Genomic DNA, 9,778 nt, shown 5'->3' with positions numbered 1-9,778 from the left:
CTTGGGTCGATTTCTGGGTTCTCTGTTCTGTTCCATTGGTCTATATGTCTGTTCTTGTGCCAGTATCAGGCAGTTTTTGAGAACCGTGGCTTGGTAGTATAGCTTTATATCTGGTATTGTGATCCCTTCAACTTTGTTCTTCTTTCTCGGGATTGCTGTGGCTATTCGGGGTCTTTTTTTTATTCCAGATGAATTTTTGGAGAGTTTGATCTAGATCTTTGAAGCATGCCGTTGGTATTTTAATGGGGAAGGGATTGCACTGAATCTGTAGATTGCTTTGGGTAGTATGGACATTTTAATGATGTTGATTCTACCAATCCATGAACATGGTATGTTCTTCCATTTGTTTATGTCTTCCTCTATCTCTTTTTTCAATGTCCTGTAGTTTTCTGAGTATAGGTCTTTTACCTCCTTAGTTAAGTTTATTCCTAGGTATCTTAATTTTCTTGATGCAATGGTAAATGGGATTGTGTGGGGTGTTTTTTTTTTTTTTTCATTTATCTTTCTGTGAGTTCATTACTGGTGTATAAAAAGGCCATAGATTTCTGGGTGTTAATTTTGTATCCTGCTACATTGCCAAATTCATTTATTAGGTCTAGTAGTTTTTTGATGGATTCTTTGGGGTTTTCTATGTATAGTATCATGTTATCTGCGAATAAGGACAGTTTTACTTCTTCTTTTCCAATTTGGATGCCTTTTATTTCTTCTTGTCTGATCGCTATGGCTAGCACTTCGAGTACTATATCAAACAGGAGTGGTGAAAGTGGGCATCCCTGTCTTATTCCTGTTCTTAGGGGAAATGATTTTAGTATTTGAAGGGAGATATTTTAAAACAACTTTTTAATCAATATAAAATGCCATTTATCAGATATACTCTGTTATAATTTATTTTTATTTTAAAGAAATTAACAAAGTTTGAGCTTCAGCTGCTTCCTCTAGGACAATACATGGCTTATAATCAAAAGCAATTTATAATCTGGCTACAACAATTTAAATTTTGAACCACAGAATAAATATCCAAGACTAGTTCTGTAGTCTAATTAGACTTTTCTAATTTGTGATGTCACAGAAAATAATTTAATTAGGTTCAACATATGAATTTGACACTTTTATAGATCAAAAACTGTTGAGTAGAGGCAATTTTGTATGGTTCAACTGTAAATTTTCTAGTTACTATACAGGTCCAATTGTAATATGAGGTGCTTTTATTTGTTAAAAAAATTATCCTTCTATCATGGACACAGGCCATAGGGTGGTGGAGGCCTGGGGTAGAGGGTAGGAGTAGGCTATAAGGAGTCAATGGGAGAAAAAAGGGGACATATATAATACTTTCAACAATAAAGATTTTTTAAAAATTATTCTTCTAAAAATGTTTATTAAGTTATTGAAAACCCTCTCAATTTTTAGAAAGCTCTTTAGTTATTTTGAACATCTGAGGGAAAGACACATTTGCCTGAATTTATCTCAGCCAATGGCTACTTTGGGTGTTTTTCATGGTTACCTGGCTGAATCAGTTTGTTTTTTAAATTAAAAAAAAAAAAAAGGTTAACAGATGTAGTAATTATTCCAAAGGACTTGATCCCATAACATAAATGTTCAATTTTATTTTGTTTTATTTTTTTTTATACAAATGTACTTTATTCTGAAAAACAGAGCAATTAACATACTTTATGATCCTTGCTTTTCTGAGGGCATTTAGACAGTGAAATGGCAAAGAACATCAAACACGTTAAATACAATGGCAAACTTTTGTTTTAAAGCTGTTAAGGTACAGGAGGAGAACCAAGATGGCGGCGATATAGGCAGACGCATCCCAGGTCGTGTCCGGGAGCAAATGGAGTGAGCAGCTGAAACTAGAAACACCCACACCAAATTGGCGAAATTGCTCAGCTGGTGAGAGGGTTTGTAGCCGGGAAGGGCAGAACTCCCCTGGAAAGGTAAAAAAAACCAGGGATTTGGGCAGGAAAGTTTGCCAGACCTCTGAGCCCAGAGAGTCGGAGGGAGACCGCGTGGCAGACAGCCGTGTCCCTTGGGACAGGCACAGCCCCTGACGGGGGGGAAAGGAGAACCGCGGGATTCCTGGCCCTGCCCTGCCGGGGGAATTGAGAGCTGGGTTCTGTGATCACGGAGGACTGAACCTAAAGGGGGCAGCCTGAAGAGCTGACCTGACCATGCAGTCCTGGTAAGAGAAGAAGCTTACAGAAACCAAGCCTTCCCCGTTTCCGCGGCCGGCGTTTGTTTGTTTGTTTTCACTGAATCCTGTTCATGGGACATTTCGGATACAGACACTCACCTGTGCTGAAGAGAGGGAGAGTGTGCGGAGGAGTGGAATCTGGGGAGAGACTGGGGAGAGAGGGGGAGCCGGGAGAGGTGGCAGTGAATTGAGTGCGGAGACACCCCTGAGCCCAGGACTGGGGCAGCCATCCTCTCCAGAGAGTGAGACTCCTCCCCCCAGCCCCCAGGCAAGGAGCACAGCCACACCCAGATTCCACCCTGTAGGAGATCAAGGATTAAGATAACCTGATCAGTCCCTGGGAGTTAACAGGGTATGGCCTATAGAGGGATTTTCAATCCCAGCAACAACATAGCGCCAGTAACTAACTATTACGCAGTCAGCTCTGGGCAGTGAACTTCCACTGGAAAGAGAGGCCCTATAGCCTCAGAGGCCAACCCCAGAACACTGCCACCCAGAGGCTGACCCACAAACTGACTCTTTGCTAAACACAAAATAAGGCAGTCTGGGAAATAAATGCGACCTGCTTTAAAATAAGGACTGTGGTTCACAACACAGAGGAACAGTATATCGCAGGGAAACTCAACACTCTCCTGAATACCTGGAAGGTCTAAGGCGAGCCACACTGAAGAATAGAACCGAAGGACCTTCACTACTGCATTTTTTTTTTCTTTTTTCACTTTTTAACTAAGAAATCAATTTTTTTTTCTTTTTTTTTTCTGTTCTTTTTTTTTTTCTTTTTCCATCACCTGATTTTACCCTTTTAATTACTACCTTCTTATTTTTTAACCAGTATTATTACTGCTACCATTTTACCATTTTTTAAAGTGCCATTTTATTTTCTCTTTATTTTATTTTGGGATTAGTGTTCTCCATTCTATTTTCATCGTTATATTATTGGTTGTTTCTAGTTTGCATTCATATCCAGGGAGCTGTTGCTGGAATTTGTTGGGATTAATGGCTGTTCCATAGGAGTATTCTCCTCATATAAAAAGTCTCTTCCCCTCTTCCACTTCATTCTCTCTTTTCGCTCTTTTTTCTTTTCTTTTCTTTTCTTTTCTTTTCTTTTCTTTTCTTTTCTTTTCTTTTCTTTTCTCGCTTTTATTTTCCCCCTTCCTTTTTCCCAATTCCATTTTTGCACTCCTTTTTTTGGTCCCTACTTTTCTTTTCTTTTTTCTCTTTTATCTTTTTCTCTTCCTTCTTCCTTATCCCCTAATTCTCTTAATTCAGGTGGTCACCTTTATTTGGGGTTATTAATATCGTGAATATATTTGTGTATAGTGCCTGGTACGTGGTGCCTTGTTGTGTTGTATTTTGTGCCTTTAAATCAATGCAGCAGATCCAAGCAACAGCAACCTCCTGAGCACCACATCCTCTGCTGAGGAACAGCAGCTGTACGTGAAACCTCGCCCCACCAGCCAGAAGAGCCACCACAGCTGTGAACAGCACCCACCAGAGGAGCTGCTGCCAACTGAAGAGCAGCTGCTACCGCAACCGCCCGAAGAGCAACCACAGACCAAGGAGTCACTGCCACCCAGGGAGCAACCACTGAATGACTCAACATCTAGATATGTCAGTGAGATCAAACATGGGTAGACAAAGAAACCCCCAAAGGAAAGAGAAGGAGGACTCTCCAGAAAAGCAGCTAAGTAATACAGAGGCATGCAACATGACAGATAAAGAATTCAGAATAAGGGTCCTAGAGTGCATAAACCGGATGGAGGAAAAAATCGACAACCTCTTCAAGAAGCAAGAAGAAACAGATGAAAAAATCGATAACATATGGAAGAAGCTAGAAGAAACAGATGAAAAAATCGATAACATATGGAAGAAGCTAGAAGAAACAGATGAAAAAATCAACAACTTAAGTAAGACCCAAGAAGAAATGAAGAGTGATATAGCTGCAATGAAAAACTCCATTGGAAGTATCAACAGTAGACTAGGAGAAGCGGAGGACCGAATTAGTGAATTAGAAGACAAGGAAGCAAAACACACCCAAAATGTACTGCAATTGGAGAAAAAAATTAAAAGACAGGAGGAGAGCCTAAGGGAGCTTTGGGACAACATGAAACGAAACAACATACGAATAATAGGAGTACCAGAACAACAGAAGGATGAACAAGGATTAGAAAACCTACTTGAAGAAATAATATCAGAAAACTTTCCTGAGGTGGGGAAGAAAAAAGTCACTCAAGCCCAGAGAGTCCCAAACAAGGTGAACCCGAAAAGACCCACACCAAGACACATCATAATCACCATGGCAAATGTTCAGGACAAAGAGAGAATCTTACAGGCTGCAAGAGAGAGACGGAAAGTTACATACAAGGGATCTCCCATTAGACTGTCAAATGATTTCTCAACAGAAACACATCAGGCCAGAAAAGAATGGACTGAAATTTACAAAGTGATGCAAAGCAAAGGACTGAATCCAAGAATACTCTATCCAGCAAGGCTATCATTCAAACTTGAAGGGGAAATAAGAAGCTTCACAGACAAAAAAAGGCTAAGGGAGTTTGTCACCACCAAGCCAGCAATGCAAGGAATGCTAAAGGGACTGGTATAAAAATAAGAAATAAGAAGCTCAGAAAGAAAACAGCCACACAAAAAAAGAAATGGCTACAAACAAGTACCTTTCAATAATAACTTTAAACGTAAACGGACTAAATGCTCCAAACAAAAGACATCGAGTGGCTGAATGGATAAAAAAACATGACCCATACATCTGCTGTCTACAAGAAACTCACCTCATTAGAAGGGACTCACACAGACTGAAAGTGAAAGGATGGAAAAATATCTTTCAGGCAAATGGAAAGGAAAAGAAAGCTGGGGTAGCAATACTTATATCGGACAAAATAGATCTCAAAGTGAAGGCCATAACAAGAGATAAGGAAGGCCACTTCATAATACTAAAGGGATCAATACAACAAGAAGATATAACCCTGGTAAACATATATGCACCCAATGCAGGAGCACCCAAATTCATAAAAAAACTCCTGGAAGATATCAAAGGAGAGATCGACAACAATACAATCATAGTAGGAGACTTTAATACACCACTGACAGCACTGGATAAGCCCTCTAAACAAACAATCAGCAAAGATAAAGCAATCCTAAATGACTCACTAGATCAGATGGACTTAATAGACATCTTCAGAACACTAAACCCCAAAGCCAGGGAATATACATTCTACTCAAATGCTCATAAGACATATTCAAAAATAGACCATATATTGGGTCACAAGCAAAGTATCCCCAAATTCAAGAAGATTGAAATCATAAAAAGCGTCTTCGCAGACCACGATGGCATAATATTAGAAATAAACTACAATAAAAACAACCCAAAATACTCAAACACCTGGAAGCTGAATAGCATGCTATTAAATATTGATTGGGTTACCAATGAGATCAAAGAAGAAATTCAAAACATCCTGGAAACTAATGACAATGAAAACACAACAATCCAAAGCCTATGGGACACAATGAAAGCAGTCCTGAGAGGGAAGTTTATAGCTCTACAGGCCTATCTCAAAAAACAAGAAAAAATGGTAGTAAATCATCTAACTCTACAACTCAAAGAATTAGAAAGAGAGCAACAAGAAAACCCCAGAGTGAGCAGAAGGAAGGAGATAATCAAGATTAGAGCAGAAATAAATGACATAGAGACCAAAAAAACAATACAGAAAATCAATGAAACCAAGAGCTGGTTCTTTGAAAGGATAAACAAGATTGACAAACCTCTAGCCAGACTCACCAAGAAGCAGAGAGAGAGGACCCAAATAAATAAAATCAGAAACGATAGAGGCGAAATAACAACAGACCCCACAGAAATACAAATGATTGTTAAAAAATACTATGGACAGCTCTACTCCAACAAACTAGACAACATGGAGGAAATGGACAAATTCCTAGAAAAATACAACATTCCAAAACTCAATCAGGAAGAATCTAAAAATCTCAACAGGCCAATAACTATGGAAGAAATTGAAGCAGTCATCAAAAAGTTCCATCAAACAAAAGCCCAGGACCAGACGGCTTCACAGGGGAATTTTACCAAACATTCAAGGAAGAACTAAAACCTATCCTCCTCAGACTACTACAAAAAATTCAAGAGGAAGGAACACTTCCAAGCTCATTCTATGAAGCCAGCATCACCCTAATACCAAAACCAGGTAAAGACAACACAATGAAAGAGAATTACAGGCCAATATCCCTCATGAACATAGATGCCAAAATCCTCAACAAAATCTTAGCAAATCGGATCCAGCAGTACATCAGAAAGATCATACACCACGACCAAGTAGGATTTATCCCAGGGATGCAAGGATGGTACAATATCTGCAAATCAATAAACGTGATACATCACATAAACAAATTGAAAGAAAAAAAACCACATGGTCATATCAATTGATGCAGAAAAAGCATTTGACAAAATTCAACACCCATTTTTGATAAAAACTCTCAGCAAGGTGAGAGTAGAAGGATCATACCTCAACATAATAAAAGCCATATATGACAGGCCCACAGCCAACATCATACTCAATGGACAAAAACTAACACCATTTCCTCTAAGAACAGGAACAAGACAGGGATGCCCCCTCTCACCACTCCTGTTCAACATAGTACTGGAAGTGTTAGCCATTGCAATTCGGCAAGAAGAAGAAATAAAAGGCATCCAAATTGGAAAAGAGGAAGTAAAACTGTCCTTATTTGCAGACGACATGATATTATACATACAAAACCCTAGAGATTCCATCAAAAAGCTACTAGACTTAATACATGAATTTGGCAATGTAGCAGGATACAAAATTAACCCCAAGAAATCTGAGGCATTTCTATACACCAATAGTGAACTTTCAGAAAGAGAGATTATAAAAACAATCCCGTTTACCATTGCACCAAAAAAATTAAGCTACCTAGGAATAAACTTAACTAAAGAGGTAAAAGACCTCTACTCAGAAAACTACAGGACGTTGAAAAAAGATATAGAGGAAGACATAAACAGATGGAAGAACATACCGTGTTCATGGATTGGTAGAATCAACATCATTAAAATGTCCATACTACCCAAAGCAATCTATAAATTCAATGCACTTCCCATTAAAATACCAACGGCATACTTCAGAGATCTAGAACGAACTCTCCAAAAATTCATCTGGAATAAAAAAAGACCCCGAATAGCTGCAGCAATCCTGAAAAAGAACAAAGTAGGTGGGATCTCAATACCAGATATCAAGTTGTATTACAAAGCCACTGTTCTCAAAACTGCCTGGTACTGGCACAAGAATAGGCATATAGATCAATGGAATAGAATAGAGAGCCCAGAAATCGGCCCGAACCAATATGCTCAATTAATATTTGACAAAGGAGGCAAGAACATACAATGGAGCCAAGATAGTCTCTTCAATAAATGGTGCTGGGAAAATTGGACAGATATATGCAAGAAAATGAAACTAGACCACCAACTTACACCATACACAAAAATAAACTCAAAATGGATAAAGGACTTAAATGTACGACGGGAAACCATAAAAATTCTAGAAGAATCCAAAGGCAACAAAATCTCAGACATATGCCGAAGCAATTTCTTCACTGATACAGCTCCTAGGGCACTTGAAACTAAAGAAAAAATGAACAAATGGGACTACATCAAAATAAAAAGCTTCTGCACAGCAAAAGAAACCATCAACAAAGCAACGAGAAAACCCACTGTGTGGGAAAACATATTTGCCAATGACATATCTGATAAGGGCCTAATCTCCAAAATTTATAGGGAACTCATACAACTTAACAAAAGGAAGATAAACAATCCAATCAAAAAATGGGCAAAGGACCTAAATAGACACCTTTCAAAAGAGGACATTCAGAAAGCCAAGAGACATATGAAAACATGCTCAAAGTCACTAATCATCCGAGAGATGCAAATCAAAACAGCAATGAGGTACCATCTCACACCTGTCAGACTGGCTATCATCAACAAATCAACAAACGACAAGTGCTGGAGAGGATGTGGAGAAAAAGGAACACTTGTGCACTGCTGGTGGGAATGCAGACTGGTGCAGCCACTATGGAAGACAGTATGGAGTTTCCTCAAAAAACTGAAAATGGAACTCCCATTTGACCCTGTGATCCCACTTCTAGGAATATATCCCAAGAAACCAGAAACACCAATCAGAAAGGATATATGCACCCCTATGTTCATAGCAGCACAATTCACCATAGCTAAGATCTGGAAACAGCCTAAGTGCCCATCAGTAGATGAATGGATTAGAAAACTGTGGTACATCTACACGATGGAATACTATGCTGCTGTAAAAAGGAAGGAACTCTTACCATTTGCAACGGCATGGATGGAACTGGAGAGCATTATGCTAAGTGAAATAAGCCAGTCAATAAAGGAAAAATACCACATGATCTCACTCATTCATGGACAATAGAGACCATTATAAACTTTTGAACAATAATAGATACAGAGGCAGAGCTGCCTCAAACAGATTGTCAAACTGCAGCAGGAAGGCCGGGGAGGGTTGGGGGGCAGGAGGTAGGGGGGTAAGAGATCAACTAAAGGACTTGTATGCATGCATATAAGCATAACCAATGGACATAAGACACTGGGGGATAGGGGAGGCTAGGGGACTGTCTAGGGCGGGGGGATAAAATGGATACATATGTTATACCCTTTGTAATACTTTAAGCAATAAAAAATAAATAAAAATAAATAAAAATAAAGCTGTTAAGGTACAAATATAAAAACTATGAATCACAGAGCACTGAATTTTCAAGAGTAAAATCATACCAAAACCGTGATAAGTTTTCGCTGATGTCGCAGGTGAGCAGGTGGTCTGGAAGGTCACTGATGGTGCCCTGCACGGCCAGCACGTGCGGGGCCAACGGGAAGGGCACGTCGCTCAGAAGCTCGGCCATGACGGGCTGTTTTCCAGAGGCTGGCCTGCCTTGGTTTCCGCCCCGGGGCCTGCCACAGTCACAATGGATGAGTTTTCTTTGCCAGTCGGTTGTTTTATTTTTATTTATTTAATTGTGATGAAATATACATAAGATAAAATATAGCATCTTAGCTATTTTAAGATGTACCGTTCAGCGGCATTAAATATATCCACATTGTTGTACAACCATCACCACCATCCTCTCCAGAACAGTTTTCATTTTGTAAAAGTTGAAACTCTGTAACCTTTTAAATGATGACTCCTTATTCCCCCTTCCCCTATACCCTAGCCAACTACCATTTTTTCTATCTCTGAATTTGACGATTATAAGTACCTCGTATAAGTGGATTCATACAGTATTTGTCCTTTTGTCACTGGTTTATTTCATGTAGCATAATGCCCTCAAGGTTCATCCATTATAGCATGTGTCAGAATTTTCTTCTTCTTTTAAGGCTGAATAATATGAGAGAGGGAGAGAGGGAGAGGGGGAGAGAGAGAGAGAGAGAGAGAGAGAGAGAGAGAGAGAGAGAGAGAGAGAGTTGTATGTATGAATATACTGAATATACCACATTTTGTTTAGCCATTTTACCCATCAATGAACATT

At 39.2% G+C, this 9,778-nt stretch overlaps 1 pseudogene; it reads right to left on the bottom strand.

The window, feature by feature from the left end:
- Positions 1-1,622: 1,622 nt before the first annotated feature.
- Positions 1,623-9,243, bottom strand: LOC132226921 (UBAP1-MVB12-associated (UMA)-domain containing protein 1-like; annotated as a pseudogene).
- Between the last annotated feature and the right edge of the window lie 535 nt (positions 9,244-9,778).

This window comes from Myotis daubentonii, chromosome 1 (genome assembly GCF_963259705.1).
Source record: "Myotis daubentonii chromosome 1, mMyoDau2.1, whole genome shotgun sequence".
NCBI classification, from domain to species: domain Eukaryota; kingdom Metazoa; phylum Chordata; class Mammalia; order Chiroptera; family Vespertilionidae; genus Myotis; species Myotis daubentonii.
This window is presented reverse-complemented; position numbering and strand designations above follow the sequence as displayed.